The sequence below is a fragment of the Kogia breviceps genome, chromosome 13 (genome assembly GCF_026419965.1).
Source record: "Kogia breviceps isolate mKogBre1 chromosome 13, mKogBre1 haplotype 1, whole genome shotgun sequence".
Classification (NCBI taxonomy): domain Eukaryota; kingdom Metazoa; phylum Chordata; class Mammalia; order Artiodactyla; family Physeteridae; genus Kogia; species Kogia breviceps.
This window is the reverse complement of record NC_081322.1, coordinates 16,960,736-16,980,008: the sequence shown is the minus strand read 5'-3', so window position 1 is coordinate 16,980,008 and position 19,273 is coordinate 16,960,736. Positions and strand designations below refer to the sequence as shown.

Genomic DNA, 19,273 nt, shown 5'->3' with positions numbered 1-19,273 from the left:
AGCTTTATGTTAATGTAACAGCATCTATAAGAGGACTTTATTAAAGTCTCCAAACTGAAGACAACTCATGATAATTATCTCACCTTCTGAAGATGGTATTAAACATATCTTTGTACTACAAACTAAGAAGAGGCTAATTGGTCCAGCTATTATCACCCTCCAAATCTAAATGAGAGAGTGCACAGCCCACCACAGAGAAATGTGTTGCAGGGAATCACCAGCAAGTCACTGATGCCCCTGCAGTGACAGAATGCATTCACTGTCCCCATCAGTCACTGCTCAACAATCAGAATTCACACTTCTCCCGATTTCTTCCACCCTTGAGCGGACCCTGGAAGCTCTAGTTTTAGGGAGGGGATGTATCCACAGGAGAGACAAGAGGGTGTGGACAACTTCAAATTGGGCATGGGAATGAAATTGGATTAATTAGTTAAATTGGATTAGACTTTTTAATACCTGCAAGTGACCTGAAAGCTATGGGCTGTATCCAGATTGTCTCAAAATAAAAAGAGAAATCTCGCAGAACACATCGTAAATTGGTGCTGGGAGAAATTAGATTATTCTTGAATATAACCTGCCTAGTCAGGTCATTTAATAAGCTAAATTCTTTACTATGTCAATATAGATGACATTGTCCCAACACTTATACCCTATACTCTTAATGGAGATTTTAAAACAGAAAAGTATAGTGAGTGGTTAAAATAACAATTATTTGGCATCAAACCAGCCTTGGTTTGAGTTCTGGCTTTGTCCATCACTGCATGACCCAGGCAAATTACTTTCTCTGTGCCTCAGTTTCTTCTTCAGTAGGATGGGGATATTGATGATTGCAGTTTACACATTTTGTGGCATATTCCAAGCCCATGATGATTCTTCCTTCTTGGGCACTGCTTTGTGATCTCTTTCAGCACCCAGGCTGGCACAGCATAGTTTTAGCCAGAGTGACTGGGCTAGGGGTGGTGACCTTAGCCATGCGTCTTTTCCCCTGGGTCGATCCAAGATTCAGCCTTTCCATAGGGGAAGGACCGTACCGTGTTGATTTAAACACCCTTGTCAGCTGGGACCTGGTGAGAACATGAAACATGACTCTAGCTGAGAATATACCCAGAATGCTTTTTGTTCCTGGTTCTAGTCTCTTTCTGGTGACACCTCTGTATTCCCATTCTGGGGTTCTATGATATTCCTCCTTTATGCTTTTACAACTAAATTTTTCTGTCTTTGCTCACATGAACTTGGATCAGACAGGAAGGATAGATTTAAGAACTTGGATTCAAATCCCAATTCCAAATTTACTGGCTAAGTAACCATGGACAAGTTACTTAAACACTCTGCATCCATTTTCTCTACTGAATTATGGGGAGAGGATAGTATTTACTTCAAAATAATACTCATTCATGAGGAATAAGTGAGTCACTACAGGCTAAGATTAAGAACAATGCCTAACACATCTTAAGCATACAATAAATGTGAGCTATTATTTATTGAGTTGATTTTCATCACTTGGAAACAAAAATGACTTTGACTAATAAAGTATTATCTGACTCACAGGGTCGGTGTGATGACGGAAAGAGAAAGTGTAGGAAAAGAGCTTAGCATGGTAAGTACCAAGTATTAAATGGCAATGTTTAGCTGTTACTGTGTGTTTCCTTCTTCTTAGTTACCACTGCACCTGATGTTAATTACCAGAGACACTGAGATGACCCAAAGCATCCATTCCTGATTTTTAATCCACAGCAGCAAATGGCACTGCAGACAGAGGGTGACAGACATATGTGTGAGGACTGGTTTGATTTCCATATCTCTCTCTACCTATTCATATTTATTCATATCCATATCTACAATGGAGAATAAAGAGATATCCACAGAGACACCTTAACAAGTAGATTAAAGCATTAGTGGATTTAGTATTTCAAGGACAGTTTAAAGAATACATTCTTTTGCTCAGATGGTTCTCAATTTCATTAATAAAATTATATTTATGAGTGAGGGCATGATGTCACCTCTTAAGTACAAGTTCTATTAATTGTTTCCTGCCAAAGGCATATCACATGTTCAAGAGCATACTTTCCTGAAAATAAATCTCCCAGAGGCCAAGTGATTTAATCTTGATTAGCTTTTAGCATCCTAGTTCTTCCATTTTGCTGTTGTGTAATAACATTTTAGGGCAGGTCAACATCAGCCTTTGTTTTTTTCTGTTGGTCTATTCTCATATCCTCCAAGTTTTTAATCTTTCAATTCTTTGCACTGATTTCTTCTAGTTAACTACAAAACAGAACTTTCTTTCAAATCTTTACTATTTCATTGTAAATAGTATAATACAAAAGCATTAGTGTAGATTTCTATCATTATTTAAAAGTTAAAATGACAAATAATAAGCTAGAATTCAACAGACTATATCAATTTAACTATCTGGCAGTACATTCTCATATGGAAATGCTTAATGTTTTCTTTGAAAGACTGTACTGCAGTAATTGAGAAAAATAACCATTATTATGGCTAAAAAATAGCATTTGACCATAAAACTTTACTAAATTCCTTGAGAGCAGGATCAATGGACCCATTACAAATTTGAATAAATAGATGCATGAAATTAAAGGAATTGCTTTTCTCATAATTTGTTTTAGCCCCAATTTTAGCTAAGAAAATTATGAGTACTTACAGTTTTTCTTTAAAAAAAGAACTGGTAAAAAGTCATTCTTACATATTCATTTCCATGACAACATAATATTCTCTTTGTCTGGAACATTCTCCTCTCTGTTGTTCAAAGGATTGGCACCTTCTGATTTTTAATTTTAGATTAAATGACACTTGCTTGTTGTAAATTTCTAAATGGGTCTTTCTCTACTCCCACCTCACCCCACCCTATTCTTCATTGTTACAGCACTCTGTTTCAGAGTCTATATATCAGTTAGAATTATATATTTGAAAATTTACTTCTCGATTGGCTTATACTACTTGTAAAAGACAGAGAGAGCAGGGAATATGTCCATCTTATTCTCTAATGTGTGATTAGTGTTTGAGGCAGTGCTTAGCACATCAAAAATATGCAAAGAATGTGTGGTAGAAATGTGCATGAATGACTTCATCTGACAATTTGTAAATGAATTAATATATTAGTGTAAGAATGAGAGACACTTTCTCTATAAGAGTCATGGCCCATTTCTGTGTGAACGGCCTTGTTTGACATACAAGTGTAATATGCATGTCTGGCATACAGTGAAAGTCAGAGCTGGATTACAAATCTGGCAGCTATCAGTGAAGAGATCGTGTGTAAGACTTCAGGGTTCTGTCTAAAAGACCCTCTCATTTGGCAGGAGGCAGATAATATAAGCACAGATAGTTAAGAGAAGAGAGACCAAAATGAGTGCTCTAGAGTTTGTTAAATAAATGACTTCTTAATGCTTACTATTTTAACTAATAATATAGTGTAGTCTGAGACATTCTATGACTTCAGTTGCTTTCGTCTTCTCATATTCAATTCTCATCAAACCTTTAATTAGTAACATCTCTTCATCTTCTGCAAACATCAGTACTTATGTATAAGCAACACTCTCACAACTGTTAAGCCATTTTCCTTTGGTTCTATGGAACTGTATCATCCAATATGGCATCCACCAGCCACATGTGAGCAATTGAAATGTGGCTAGCTCAAATTAAAATGTACTGTGTCAAGTACAGACAAAATTTTGAATACTTCGTATGAAAAAATTTAAATATTCCATTAATATTTTTATTTTGCTGTGGTGATAGTATTTTGAATACACTTGGCTAAATAAAATATATTATTAAATTAATTTCTTCTGTCTCTTTATTTTTTAATATGGCAATGAGAAAATTTAAAAATTGCATATATGCCTTGCATTAGATTATTATTGGATAGTGTTTCTATAGAACCATTAAACATTATTTCATGATCACTGCATACCAACTTTTAAGAAATTATTACCTCTGTTTAAATATTATCACCTTAAAGTGATTTAATAGGCAGTAGTATGAATCATTTTAATTGACTTTTCTTCTATTTTTATAAGCAAATTTACCTTAGAAGAAAAAATACTTTTAAACATGCCTGTCAATTAAAAGAACCATTAGTAAATTCATCAAATGTCATGTTACATGTCATGTTTACATGACCGTAGAGTCAAATATATCTATACCCATTCATCAGATAAAGAGAGATAAGTTGGTACAATTGAAGTCATTACTGTCTTAATTTATCTAAGTTTATTCAATTGTTTATCTCAAGTACATGCAATTGAATATATTTTTCTTGCATTTCAATTTGGAATCTACCATTGAACACTTTGGAGGGCACATGCTGTGGCAGATAAAATATTGGATTTGGAATATGGAACATTGTGTTCCAGTTCCAGATTTGTCCTTAGCTAGCAGTTTCCATGAGTTAATTCTCTTGGATTTGTTTTCACCCTGTAAAATGGGGGGTGGGTTTCAACTAATTTAATTTTAAGGTGCTTTCCAAGAGTAAATTAATTTTAAAGCCCCCCAAAAGACACTAAACTTATGTTTTAATAATCTTTCAAGTTTTAAATTTTCTGTGTGTGTGGTGATAAAATCTGTTAGAAACAGTATGTTGGCAAACAATGAATCGGTGGTTCTCTAGGAACTCAGTATTGAAATGAGAAAGATGAGGTTACCCTATTTTCCCAGTGTGCATATTAACAGGTAGTTATACATGTTTAACTCGCTGATATTAACCTTTTGCAGAATAGGCCCCCATCATTTACTTTATTATCCATGGTTGTGCTGTGATAAAGTTTCACTGCGTATGATTCCAGCCTTGCTGTGGATAGGTGAACAGAAGATGGTGTAAAAAAGGGGAGAAAACAGGACCTTTGGTGTGACTTGTCTTTTATAATCACATTTCACAACACATTTTTTTCTTCTTTACAAAAGAATACATGAAAAGATGCAAGCCTTATTTAGTCTTGTAAGTTTTTGGTAAAAAATCTAAACTGAATTCTATATAGAGAACACGAAGTTCTGTTATACTTCCAAATTATTAGGAAACCTTAGGGTTAAAACAGTTTTTATCCTGTTTCCTAACCTGCTAAGATTATGTCCCAATTTTACTCTCCACCTTATTCCTTTCTCCATTGCAATCCTTTCTAAATTCTACTGTCAGTTTCATCATTCTGAAGAAAACTCTGATCATTATGTCTTTTTTCCATTGAAAGTCATTGCTAATGAATTTAATTTTTTTTTCAATTTTTTAATTGAAACTTTAACTGATATAATTATAGATTCACATGTAAGTGTAAGAAATAATACAGAGATCCCTGTGCACCATTCCCAGTTTATCCCAATGAAAACATTACGCTATGAATTTAATATTTTTAATCTGTCATTCGGGGTTTTTTACAGAAAGGGTCTCACCTGAATTTCCAGCTTTATTTCTCAGCCAATCCCACGTGTGCCCTTCTCCCAAGTCAAACTAGAAAACTCTCTTTGCTTTAACGTACTTGCCCATTATATCATTTCACAGTTTTAAGTATCATATTGGATACAAGTTTATCCATGGAATATTTTTACTGATTAAGAAAGGAACAATTTTTGTTTATGAAAATATTTTGATAAGCTGTTTATGGTAGGTTTTCAGGAGAAGTGACAATACAAAATTTGTTAAACTATTCTGTAATATATATGATTGAAAATGTCAGGAATGCAAGGAAAAAACATAAAATAGGTGGGTGATAAGAAGAGAGAAGGAAACATCTGAAGAATTTTTTTTAACATCTTTATTGGAGTATAATTGATTTACAATGGTGTGTTAGTTTCTGCTTTATAACAAAGTGAATCAGCTATACATATACATATATCCCCATATCTCTTCTCTCTTGCGTTTCCCTCCCTCCCACCATTCCTATCCCATCCCTCTAGATGGTCACAAAGCACCAAGCTGATCACCCTGTGCTATGCGGCTGCTTCCCACTAGCTATCGGTTTTACATTTGGTAGTGTATATATGTCCATGCCACTCTCTCGCTTTGTTCCAGCTTACCCTTCTCCCTCCCCATGTCCTCAAGTCCATTCTCTAGTAGGTCTGCGTCTTTCTGTCCTGCTGATAGCTTAGTTATGATCATTTTTTCTTTTTTCTTCTTTTAATTTCCATATATATGTGTTAGTATATGGTATTTGTTTTTCTCTTTCTGACTTACTTCACTCTGTATGACAGACTCTAGGTCCATCCAGCTCACTACAAATAGCAATTTGGTTTCTTTTTGTGGCTGAGTAATATTCCATTGTATATATGGGCCACATCTTCTTTATCCATTCATCTATCGATGAACACTAATGTTGCTTCCATGTCCTGGCTATTGTAAATAGTGCTGCAATGAACATTGTGGTACATGACTCTTTTTGAATTATGGTTTTCTCAGGGTATATGCCCAGTAGGGGGATTGCTGGCTCGTATGTTAGTTCTATTTTTTAGTATTTTAAGGAACCTCCATACAGTTCTCCATAGTGGTTGTATCAATTTACATTCCCACCAACAGTGCAAGAGGGTTCCCTTTTCTCCACACCCTCTCCAGCATTTATTGTTTGTAGAATTTTTGATGATGGCCATTCTGAAATATTGAGGTGATACCTCATTGTACTTTTGATTTGCATTTATCTAATGATGTTGAGCATCCTTTCATCAGTTTGTTGGCGATCTATATATCTTCTTTGGAGAAATGCCTATTTAGGTCTTCTGCTCATTTTTGGATTGGGTTGTTTGTTTTTTTGATATTGAGCTTCATGGGCTGCTTGTAAATTTTGGAGATTAATCCTAGATCAGTTGCTTCATTTGGAAATACTTTCTCTCATTCTGAAGGTTGTCTTTTCATCTTGTTTATGGTTTCCTTTCCTGTGCAAAAGGTTTTAAGTTTCATTAGGTCCCATTTGTTCATTTTTGTTTTTATTTCCATTTCTTTAGGAGGTGGGCCAAAAAGGATCTTGCTGTGATTTATGTCATAGAGTGTTCTGCCTATGTTTTCCTCTAAGAGTTTTATAGTGTCTTACATTTAGGTCTTTAATCCATTTTGAGTTTATTTTTGTGTACGGTCTTAGGGAATGTTCTAATTTCATTCTTTTACATGTAGCTGTCCAGTTTCCCCAGCACCATTATTGAAGAGGCTGTCTTTTCTCCATTGTATATTCTAGACTACTTTACCAAAAATACAGTGACCATATGTGCATGGGTTAATTTCTGGGCTTTCCATTGATTTATATTTCTGCTTTTGTGCCAGTACCATACTGTCTTGATTACTGTAGCTTTGCAGTATAGTCTGAAGTCAGGGAGCCTGATTCCTCCAGGTCCTTTTTTCTTTCTCAAGATTGCTTTGGCTATTCACAGTCTTTTGTGTTTTCATACAAATTGTGAAATTTTTTGTTCTAGTTCTGTGAAAAATACCAGGGGTAGTTTGATAAGAATTACATTGACTCTGTAGATTGCTTTGGGTAGTAGAGTCACTTTCACAATGTTGATTCTTCCAGTCCAAGAACATGATATATCTATCCATCCATTTGTATCACCTTTAATTTCTTTCATCAGTGTCTTATAATTTTCTGCATATGGGTCTTTTGTGTCCTTAGGTAGGTTTATTCCTAGGTATTTTATTCTTTTTGTTGCAATGGTAAATGGGAGTGTTTCCTTAATTTCACTTTCAGATTTTTCATCATTAGTGTAAAGGAATGCAAGAGATATCTGTGCATTAATTTTGTATCCTGCTACTTTACCACATTCATTGATTAGCTCTAGTAGTGTTCTGGGAGCATCTTTAGGATTCTGTATGTAGAGTATCATTTCATCTGCAAACGGTGGCAGCTTTACTTCTTTTACAACTTGGATTCCTTTTATTTCTTTTTCTTATCTGATTGCTGTGGCTAAAACTTACAAAAATGTTGAATAATAGTGGTGAGAGTGGGCAACCTTGATCTTAGTGGAAATGGTTTCAGTTTTTCACCATTGAGTATGATGTTGGCTGTGGGTTTGTCATATATGGCCTTTATTATGCTGAGGAAAATTTCCTCTATACCTATTTTCTGGAGAGTTTTTATCATAAATCAGTGTTGAATATTGTCAAAAGCTTTTGCTGCCTCTATTGAGATGATCATATGGTTTTTCTCCTTCAATTTGTTAATATGGTTTATCACACTGATTGATTTCTGTATATTGAAGAATCCTTGCATTCCTGGGATAAACCCCACTTGATTATGGCGTATGATCCTTTTAATGTGCTGTTGGATTCTGTTTGCTAGTATTTTGTTGAGAATTTTTGCATCTATGCTCATCAGTGATATTGGCCTGTAGTTTTCTTTCTTTGTGACATCTTTGTCTGATTTTGGTTTCAGGGAGATGGTGGCCTCGTAAAATGAGTTTGGGAGGGTTCCTCTCTGTGATGTACTTTGGAAGACATTGTGAAGAATAGGTGTTAGCTCTTCTCTAAATGTTTGACAGAATTCTCCTGTGAAGCCATCTGGTCCTGGGCTTTTGTTTTTTGGAAGATTTTTAATCACAGTTTCAATGTCAGTACTTGTGATTTGTCTGTTTATATTTTCCATTTCTTCCTGGTTCAGTCTCGGAAGGTTTTGCTTTCCTAAGAATGTGTCCATTTCTTCCAGATTGTCCATTTTATTGGTGTATAGTTGCTTGTAGTAATCTCTCAGAATCCTTTGTATTTCTGCAGTGTCAGTTGTTACTTCTCCTTTTTCATTTCTAATTCTATTGATTTGTGTCTTCTCCTTTTTTTTCTTGATGAGTCTGGCAAGTGGCTTATCAATTTTGTTTATCTTCTCAAAGAAAAAGCTTTTAGTTTTATTGATCTTTGCTACTGTTTCCCTCTTTTCTTTTTCATTTATTTCTGATCTGATCTTTATAATTTCTTTTCTGCTAACTTTGAGGGTTTTTTTTGTTCTTCTTTCTCTAATTGCTTTATGTGTAAGTTTAGGTTGTTTATTTGAGATGTTTCTTGTTTCTTAAGTTAGGATTGTACTGCTATAAACTTCCCTCTTAGAACTGCTTTTGCTACATCCTATGGGTTTTGGGTCATCGTGTTTTCATTGTCCTTTGTTTCTACCAATTTTTTATTTCATCTTTGATTTCTTCAGTGGTCTCATGGTTATTAAGTACTGTATTGTTTAGCCTCCATGTGTTTGTATTTTTTCAGATGTTTTTCCTGTAATTGACACCTAATCTCATAGCACTGTGGTTGGAAAGATACTTGATATGATTTCAATTTTTTAAAATTTACCAAGGCTTGATTTGTAACCCAAGATATGATCTATCCTGAAGAATATTCCATGAGAACTTGAGGAAAAAGTGTATTCTTTTGCTTTTGGATGGAATGTCTTATAAATATCAATTAAGTCCATCTTCTTTAATGTATCATTTAGAGCTTGTGTTTATTTATTTTCATTTTGGATGATCTGTCCATTGGTGAAAGTGGGGTGTTAAAGTCCCCTATGATTGTGTTACTGTTGATTTCCCCTTTTATGGCTGTTAGTATTTGCCTTATATATTGAGGTGCTCCTCTGTTGGGTGCATAGATATTTAAAATTGTTATATCTTCTTCTTAGATGGATACCTTGATCATTATGTAGTGTCCTTCTTTGTCTCTTCTAATAGTCTTTATTTTAAAGTCTATTTTTTCTGATATGAGAATTGCTACCCCAGCTTTCTTTTTATTTCCATTTGCATGGAATATGTTTTTGCATCCCCTCACATTCAGTCTCTATGTGTCCCTAGGTCTGAAGTGGGTCTCTCATAGACAGCATATATACAGTGTTGTTTTTGTATCCATTCAGCCAGTCTATGTCTTTTGGTTGGAGAATTTAATCCATTTGCATTTAAGGTAATTATTGATATGTATGTTCTTATCATCATTTTCTTAATTGTTTTGGGTTTGTTATCGTCAGTCTTTCCCTTCTCTTGTGTTTCCTGCCTAGAGAAGCTCCTTTAGCATTTTTTGTAAAGCTGGTATGGTGTTGCTGAATTCTCTTAACTTTTGCTTGTCTGTAAATGTTTTAATTTCTCCATTGAATCTGAATGAGATCCTTGCTGGGTAGAGTAATCTTGGTTGTTCTTTTTCCCTTTCATCACTTAAATATGTCGTGCCACTCCCTTCTGGCTTGCAGAGTTTCTGCTGAAAGATCAGCTTTTAACCTTATGGTGATACCCTTGTATGTTATTTGCTTTTTTTCCCCTGCTGCTTGTAATATTTTTTCTTTGTATTTGATTTTTGATAGTTCGATTACTATGTGTCTTGGTGTTTTTCCTTGGATTTATCCTGTGTGTGACTCTCTGTGCTTCCTTGACTTTAATAACTATCTCTTTTTCCATATTAGGGAAGTTTTCAACTATAATCACTTCAAATATTTTCTCAGTTCCTTTCTTTTTCTCTTCTTCTGGGACCCCTATAATTCAAATGTTGGTGCATTTAATGTTGTCCCAGAGGTCTCTGAGACTGTCCTCAATTCTTTTCATTCTTTTTTCTTTATTCTGCTCTGCAGTAGGTATTTCTACTATTTTAGCTTCCAGGTCACTTATCCGTTCTTCTGCCTCAGTTATACTGCTATTGATTCCTTCTAGAGAATTTTTAATTTCATTCTTTGTGTTGTTCATCATTGTTTGTTTGCTCTTTAGTTCTTATAGGTCCTTGTAAAACATTTCTTTTATTTTCTCCACTCTAAAACGTTTCTTGTATTTTCTCCATTCTAAAACGTTTCTTATATTTTCTCCATTCTATTTCCAAGATTTTAGATCATCTTTACTGTCATTACTCTGAATTCTGTTTCAGATAGTCTGCCTATTTCCTCTTCATTTGTTTGGTGTGGTGGGTTTTTACCTTGCTCCTTCAACTGCTGTTTCTCTGTCTTTTCATTTTGTTTAACTTACTGTGTTTGGGGTCTCGTTTTCACTGGCTCCAGGTTCATAGTTCCCGTTGTTTTGGGTGTCTACCCCCAGTGGCTAAGGTTGTTTCAGTGAGTTGTGTAGGCTTCCTGGTGGAGGGGACTAGCTAGTGCCTGTGTTCTGATGGATGAGGCTGGATTTTGTCTTTTCCCTGGGCAGGTCCATGTCTGGTTGTGTGTTTTGGGGTGTCTGTGCCCTTATTATGATTTTAGGCATCCTCTCTGCTAATGGGTGGGGCTGTGTTCCTGTCTTGCTATTTTTTTGGCTTAGGGTGTCCAGCACTGTAGCTTGCTGATCGTTGAGTGGAGGTGGGTCTTGGCATTGAGACGGAAATCTCTGAGAGATTTTCGCCATTTGATATTACGTGGAGCTGGGAGGTCTCTGGTGGACCAATATCCTGAACTCGGTTCTCCCACCTCAGATTCACAGGCCTGATGCCCAGCCAGAGCACCAAGACCCTGTCATCCATGCAGCTCAGAATATAAGGGAGAAAAAAGGAAAGAAAGAAAATATAAAATAAAATAAAATAATTAAAATAAAAAATAATTATTAAAAAAAATTCAAAAAGTAATAAAATAAAAAGGGGGAAGGAAAGAAAGAAAGAAGCGAGCAACTAAACCAAAATACAAATCCATCAATGATAACAAGTGCTAAAAACTATTCTAAAAAAAAAAAAAAAAAAAAAACAGAAACCTAGGACAAATGGTAAAAGCAAAGCTACTCGGACAAAATCAGACACAGAAGCACACACATACACACATACACACTCACAGAAAGAGAAAAAGGGAAAAAATATACATATATCGTTGCTCCCAAGGTCCACCACCTCAATTTGGGGTGACTCATTGTCTATTGAGGTATTCCACAGATGCGGGGTACATCAAGTTGATTGTGGAGCTTTAATCCACTGCTCCTGAGGCTGCTGGGAGAAATTTCCCTTTCTCTTCTTTGATCGTGTTCACACAGCTCCCGGGGTTCAGCTTTGGACTTGGACCCGCGTCTGTGTGTAGGTCGCCTGAGGGCGTCTGCTCTTCGCTCAGACAGAACCGGGTTAAAGGAACAGCTGATTGGGGGCTCTGGCTCACTCAGGCCGGGGGGAGGGAGGGGTACGGATGAGGGGCGAGCCTGCAGCGGCAGGGGCCGGTGTGATGTTGCGCCAGCCTGAGGTGCTCCGTGTGTTCTCCCGGGGAAGTTGTCCCTGGATCATGGGACCCTGGCAGTGGCGGGCTGCACTGGCTCCCGGGAGGGGAGGTGTGGAGAGTGACTTGTGCTCGCACACAGGCTTCTTGGTGGCGGCAGCAGCAGCCTTAGCGTCTCATGCCCGTCTCTGGGGTCCACGCTGATAGCTGCGGCTCGGGTCAGTCTCTGATGCTCCTTTAGGCAGCACTCTGAATCCCCTCTCCTCGCACACCCTGAAACAATGGTCTCTTGCCTCTTCAGCAGCTCCAGACTTCTCCTGGACTCCCTCCTGGCCAGCCATGGCGCACTAGCCCCTTCAGGCTGTGTTCACGCCGCCAACATCAGTCGTCTCCCTGCGATCCGACCGAAGCCCGAGCCTCAGCTCCTAGCCCCTCCCGCCCCGGCGGGTGAGCAGACAAGCTTCTCGGGCTGGTGAGTGCTGGTCGGCACCGATCCTCTGTGCGGGAATCTCTCCGCTTTGCCTTCCGCACCCCTGTGGCTGTGCTCTCTTCTGCGGCTCCGAAGCTCCCTCCTCCGCCGACCACAGTCCCCACCCGCGAAGGGGCTTCTAGTGTGTGGAAACCATTCCTCCTTCATGGCTCCCTCCCACTGGTGCAGGCCCCGTCCCTATTCTTTTGACTCTGTTTATTCGTTTTTCTTTTGCCCTACCCAGGTACGTGGGGAGTTTCTTGCCTTTTTGGAGGTTTGAGGTCTTCTGCCAGCGTTCAGTAGGTGTTCTGCAGGAGTTGTTCCACATGTAGATGTATTTCTGATGTATCTGTGGGGAAGAAGGTGATCTCCCCATCTTACTCTTCCGCCATCTTGAAGCTCCTCTATCCGAAAGATTTTTAATGAAAGAATTAACATTCAACTTTAAAGTGTGTGCATGCATGCATATGTGTACTATAAGAGCCTTTGTGAATGACTATATTTTTGTGGGGAAATGGAGAAGAGGCCCATCGTTTGGGATCCTGGTGGACTGTGCAGTCTAGTTACTATGTTAGGAGCCCAAAGTAAAAGATGACTCCTCTTGTTCCTCTCCTAATCTCCTGCTCAGGCAGTGGGTTAGAATATGGTAGAGGTTTTGCCAATTAGACAATTTCAAAATATTTGATGGGACTCTGCATCTTGAGCAAGTGACTCAGAACGTGGTGGCTGTGTGAGCCCCTGTTCAGTGAAGGTGTGTCTCAGTCTGTTCTCAGATGAGCCCTCACTTCCTGTTGACTGGCTCACCAGAGCATCCTTCAGAGTGCATTATCCAACCTGGTTTCACTGGCTTCCCCCTATTCTATTAACCCTAGATATCCATCCAGTAAACTTCTTTTTCTATTATATGACTATGTATATTTTCTGAGGAATTACTACAAGGCCTGTGGTAGGTAGAATAGTGGTCCCCCAAAGATGTCCACATCCTAACTCCTAGGATCTCTGCAAATGTTACTTTATGTGGCAAAGGGGCATTAAGGATGTAGTCGGAATTAAAATAGCTAATTAGTCAATGTCGAGATACAGAGGTGATCCTGGATTATCCCAAGGGAATCTGTGTAATCACAAGCATTCTTTTTTTTTTTTTTTTCCGGTAAGTGGGCCTCTCACTGTTGTGGCCTCTCTCGTTGCGGAGCACAGGCTCCGGATGTGCAGGCTCAGTGGCCATGGCTCACGGGCCCAGCCGCTCTGCGGCACGTGGGATCTTCCCAGACCGGGGCATGAACCCGTGTCCCCTGCATCGGCAGGCGGACTCTCAACCACTGCGCCACCAGGGAAGCCCACAAGCATTCTTAAATGTAGAAAAGGGAAACGGAAGAGTAGATCAAGTGACGTGACATGAAAAAGTTTGGACCCACCATTGTTTTCCTTGAAGGTAGAATAAAGGGGGCCATGAGCCAAGGAAAGCAGAAAGCCTCTGAAAGTCAGAAGGCAAGGTACAGATTCTTCCCTGGAGCCTCCAGAAAGGAACACGGCCCTGCCTGCCCCTCGATTTTAACCTGCTGAGAACTGTGTCAGACTTCTGATCTATGGAGCTTTAAGATAGTACACTTGTGTTGCTGAAGTCACTAGGTTGTGCTAATTAGTTATGGAAGGAACAAAAAACAAATATAGGTCCTCAGGCAGACATTGCTAGGGACAGGGGTGATGCTGAGCTGAGATTATGTAGCTTTAAAGAGGTAAGTAGTGAATGGTAGCCGACCTGCAGGTCAGGCTTGTCTTCCCTTCCTTGCATCCTCCCAACCCACACTCCATGCTCACAACCACTTGAAAACTTAAAGACAAAAATGTGATACTCACACCACCTCTAATGACCAACTCCACGTGTGGTACTAATGTACAGGTGTTCAACTAAGGATTTTTTAATTGGATGTGTTGAATTGTAAGGGAATTAAAGGCTGTTATTTAAGTCAATAAAGGAGACAAATAAAATAAATGTCATCCTTTTTTTGATGGACACAGGGGTATATGTTTCCCTCCTCTTCCTAGATGGAAATTTCTAGATTATTACCAATGTAAGTAGAGAGATTGATGGACATGTAGTTTTTACAGTTATAAGCACCAGGATGAGGAGGGAGCTGTCATTTGCTACCAGCTGAACATGGTGCTCATGGTGGAGAACGGCAGCAACTAGTGGTGAGAGGGCAGGGAAGATGGGGGCCTTCCCTTGCCCATGCTACAGAAACAGAACCCTCTGTCTCTGCCCACAGGTGGTCTTGTCTCCTATCAGCCTCTGCCCTTGACTTCAATCCCCATTCACTCTCAACTTAACATCTTAATATTTCAGCAGTTGCCATTTACTGATAAATATGCAGCGTTGCCCTCCGCTTTTAAAGATAGATTTTCAGACAGGAATGCTATGTTTGAAAAGACCAACACCCATTTCTTGGCCCTTCTCTGATGATGCCGACCATCAGTCCTCTGGCAGGGAGATAGATCATTGTTATTAGATGCTGACTATCTCTGCCTCCTTGGCTCTGGAACATCTGACATTCAGCTACCTGACTATAGTTAACAAATAAATTCAGACTACTCTAATATGCCTTTAAAATATGTTCCGGTTATGGTAAAAACAAAGCAGACATTCAGGCGGTCTATTTTTAAAAAAACAAACAAGACAAAACACCTAGTAAAACCTATCATTTTTATTTCTAAATTTGCAATTTACTCAGTGCAGCTGACCTTTAAGCATATATGGAACATACAGAGACAGGATATCAAATAAATGATTTCTTGGTTTTAATGTATGGCATTTAAATACTCCTTTATTACACTATTTATAAAACTGTTTTATAGAACACTAAAAAGTGTGGGACTGTTTAAAAATGTTAATCCTACAATTAATAGGCAGAGGCACACGCTTTCCTGCAGCACAAAGCGCTGATATTCTAAATCTGTCACTCTGAACTTTACAGTAGGGGACAGCCATCTGCCTGCACACAGCCATCTGAAACAAAGCAAGAATACAGGCTCTTCTGTCTCCCCTGGTGAGATGCAGGATCATTATGACAAAGCAGGCAACAAGGTTCAGCTAATATGAATTAAGATAGCATGTGTTGAGAAAAAAAGGAACATATTAAATCAAACTGATTCTATAAGTCAATATTATTAGGTGATCAGATATGGATGATTTGATAAAGTAGAGCCCATGATGTAATGACAAATACATGGGAAATATGTGTATGGGTGAACTAGTACTGAGTCCTACAGCCCTGCAAACCCTTTCTCTGTGTTGCCGAATCTAATGCTATTTTAGTTAAAACTCATATTTAACTGGCACCTCCATTTTGCTGTGAAAAATCAAGGTTGTTAAAATAAAATAATTTAACAGTCTCTTACAGGGTGAGCATATGCACTGGAAAGAAAAAGGAGCAAGGCTATGAAGAAAAATCAGTTTTGAAAATATCTTTACATGTAGATGCGTCTGCAATTATATAATTTTTCAGAGTCATGTTCTTTCATCATCTATGTCTAGATTTTTCTGAAATTCAAATATTCTTAATCTACTTTCTACATTTTAGTTTTACTGAAATCATTATGGAAAAATACTACCATTCAGATACAATTCTTTTCAGATCACCCAATATGCTTCTCAGCTTAATTTTAAGTGGTCATGAAAAATTATTAGATTAACATTAACTTCTTTGTTTTTCTGATTTTTGAAATTTGATTTTTTAAAGAAAACTCTCTTTTCCCTAATGCAAAGATACATTTTTATAAACATGACAGAGTGAGAAAAATTAGAAATTCCATGTCGTGTTAAATTTGATTTTCTAACGAGTGTAGCAGTAGAGCACAGTGGTTAAATGTGAATTGTGGAGTCTGCTGAGATGGCTTCTAATCCCATCTCCACCACGTGCAAGCTGTGCGACCTGAAGGGAGTAATTTAACAGCTAGAGGCCTTCAATTTCTCATTTGTAAATGGGGTCATTTAGAGAGCTGACTTCAGCTGGGTTACTCTGAGGGTTAAGTGAAATAAGATGCATGAATCACCCAGTACAGTGTCTGGTCAATCAGAACTCTTCACAATGAGATTATGCAAGTTTCATTCCTAAAGCAGAAGTTAGGATGGTTTAGATGTTGAATGTACTCAATAAGGGACTCATTTAAGCAATCATTTTCATAGCAATCTATCTGTAAATTCTAAGCATTTTAATACTGACAACAATTCTCAGAAATTATATATTATAGGATATGGTAGCTCTCCTGGGCGTATATCCAGAGAAAACCATAATTTGAAAAGACACATGCACCCCAATGTTCATTGCAGCACTATTTACAATAGTCAAGACATGGAAGCAACATAAATGTCCATCAACAGAGGAATGGATAAAGAAGATGTGGTACATATATGTGATGGAATATTACGAAGCGTAAAAAAGAATGAAAGAATGCCATGTGCAGCAACATGGATGGACCTAGAGATTATCATATTAAGTGAAGTAAGTCAGACAGAGAATGACAAATATGATATGTTATCACTTATATGTGGAATCTAAAAACATATATGATACAAATGAACTTATTTACAAAACAGAAACAGACTCAAAGACATAGAAAACAAACTTATGGTTACCCAAGGGGAAAGGTTGGGGGGGAGGGATAAATTAGGAATTTGGGAATAACATATACACACTACTATGTATAAAACAGATAAACAACAAGGACCTACTGTATAGCACAGGGAACTATATTCAATATTTTGTAATAACCTATATGGGAAAAGAATCTGAAAAATTATATATATATATATATATGTATATATATATATATATATATATATATATATATATATATAAACTGAATCACTTTGCTGTACACCTGAAACTAAAACACTGTAAATCAATTATACTTCCATAAATAAATAAAGTTTTATATATATATATATATATGGAGAGAGATTTAGAGACTGTGTATCCAAAGCAAGATTTTTAGCAGGTAGTCGACATACTTTGAAGCTGGCATACGATACTCTTTATTGAAATCTACACTTAGAAATGGTGCATCTGGCCAACCTGGAGAATGCTATATATAAAAAGCCTCGTCATGGTACCAGATTCCTGAATCATGGCCTTAGGCAATAGTCATCATCTGTGATCTGATTCTAAGATGCATGCTAGTATGACTTATATTTAGAGCATTAGATTGAGAACACAAACCTGTTCTTGGCTTTCTTCATGACTGAAAGAAGAAAGATACTTAACATGAATTTAGGTGGTAAATGGTTAGAAATAAATATGTATATAAGGAACAATGATTTACAGTATAGCACAGGAAGTTATATGCAATATCTTATAATAACCTATAATGTAGTATAATCTGCAGAATAAATGGAATCACTATGCTGTACACATAAAACCAACACAATACTCTAAATGAACTACACTTCAAGAAAAAAAGAAGAGTTGAACAAGGGAAAAGGTATAATTTTTACAATTAGAAATAATATTCTCAATTCTAAAAATGCACATCTCATCACAGTCTGTTTTATACTGAAATTTTTCCCCAACAGGCAAGAACAACAACAAAATCATAGATAATACTATGATATCTAAAAATCTAAAGAGTCCTACTGCATGAATTTTGTTTAGTGTATAATACACCTCAGATATAACTGACTTAAAGTTTCTTTAGGAAAAACAATTGTCTCATTGGTAATGATTATTTGTTTACACTTTCTGACGACTTTACACTTAGAAATAAATATTCTGTGGTAGATTATCTGTTTTTAGCACCATGTTATCATACAATTTATTAGTTTTAAAAATACTGTGAAATCAACAGGAAAAACAGTTAAAATATAGAAGGTAGAAAGTGCTTAATAATGTTGGAAAAAAATGAAATATTTCTAAAAGTGAATATAGAGCAGAGTTCCCCACTTCTTTTCCTGAGGTCAGTGTCCTATATTCTACCACCCAAGCACCAAACAAACCTCGGTCAATCCTGGGGTTCAACTCCAGGTAAACCCGGGTTTCTCTTTTTCTGGAGGAAAGTATGGGTTACTGTGTCAGGTGTTAAAGCCACAGAGCGAGGAGTCCGAGGAGAGGACTGAGGCTCAGTGGAAAGACTTGTGGTTTGGCCCGTACGGGGGACAAGGGACACACTCCGTAACTGAGGACCCCTGTTTTCACAACATCAAGTTCACCACTGTCAATAAATTCGGATTGAAAAAAAAAAATTAAAATATCAGAGTATATTTTAAGAAAGGTAAGGACGGTATTTTGCTAAGGCTTTACCTACCGTGAAATTAAAGAAAGAAAAAACCCTCTCAGTTCTACATGTGGATCTAAAAGATCTTTACCATCCAAATTATGTCCCTAGAAGTCCACTCACGGTATGTAATACCAATGGTCTCAGATGGCAGCAAAAGATGCCTGTCTCATGGTATTTTGCAGACATATAAAATATTCACTCAAAAATCAAGCAATAGTGATGTGTCTTCAAAACCATTAACAGTTAAAAAATAGACTTTAAGGACACGTTTTTACAATGAACATGAAAATAGACCATGTTTCCATTTCTGTGCTTTTGATAGTGCTTCCTTGCTTCCCTGGCTAAACAGCAACGCATTCATAGCAGTCACACAAAATTGTTTGGGAAGGAGAGCTGAATAACACATATGTATACCTTTGAATTCTCTTTTGGACGTCCCACATTTTGGTATTTAAAAAAAAGAGTTATTTAACACAGTCTCGGA

General features: G+C 37.3%; 1 protein-coding gene across 1 annotated transcript in view; it reads right to left on the bottom strand.

Moving 5' to 3' along the window:
• The window catches only part of EYS (eyes shut homolog), a 1,724,957-nt gene that overhangs the window by 500,203 nt on the left and 1,205,481 nt on the right, over nt 1-19,273 (bottom strand). The gene's annotated exons all lie outside the window — the stretch shown is intronic.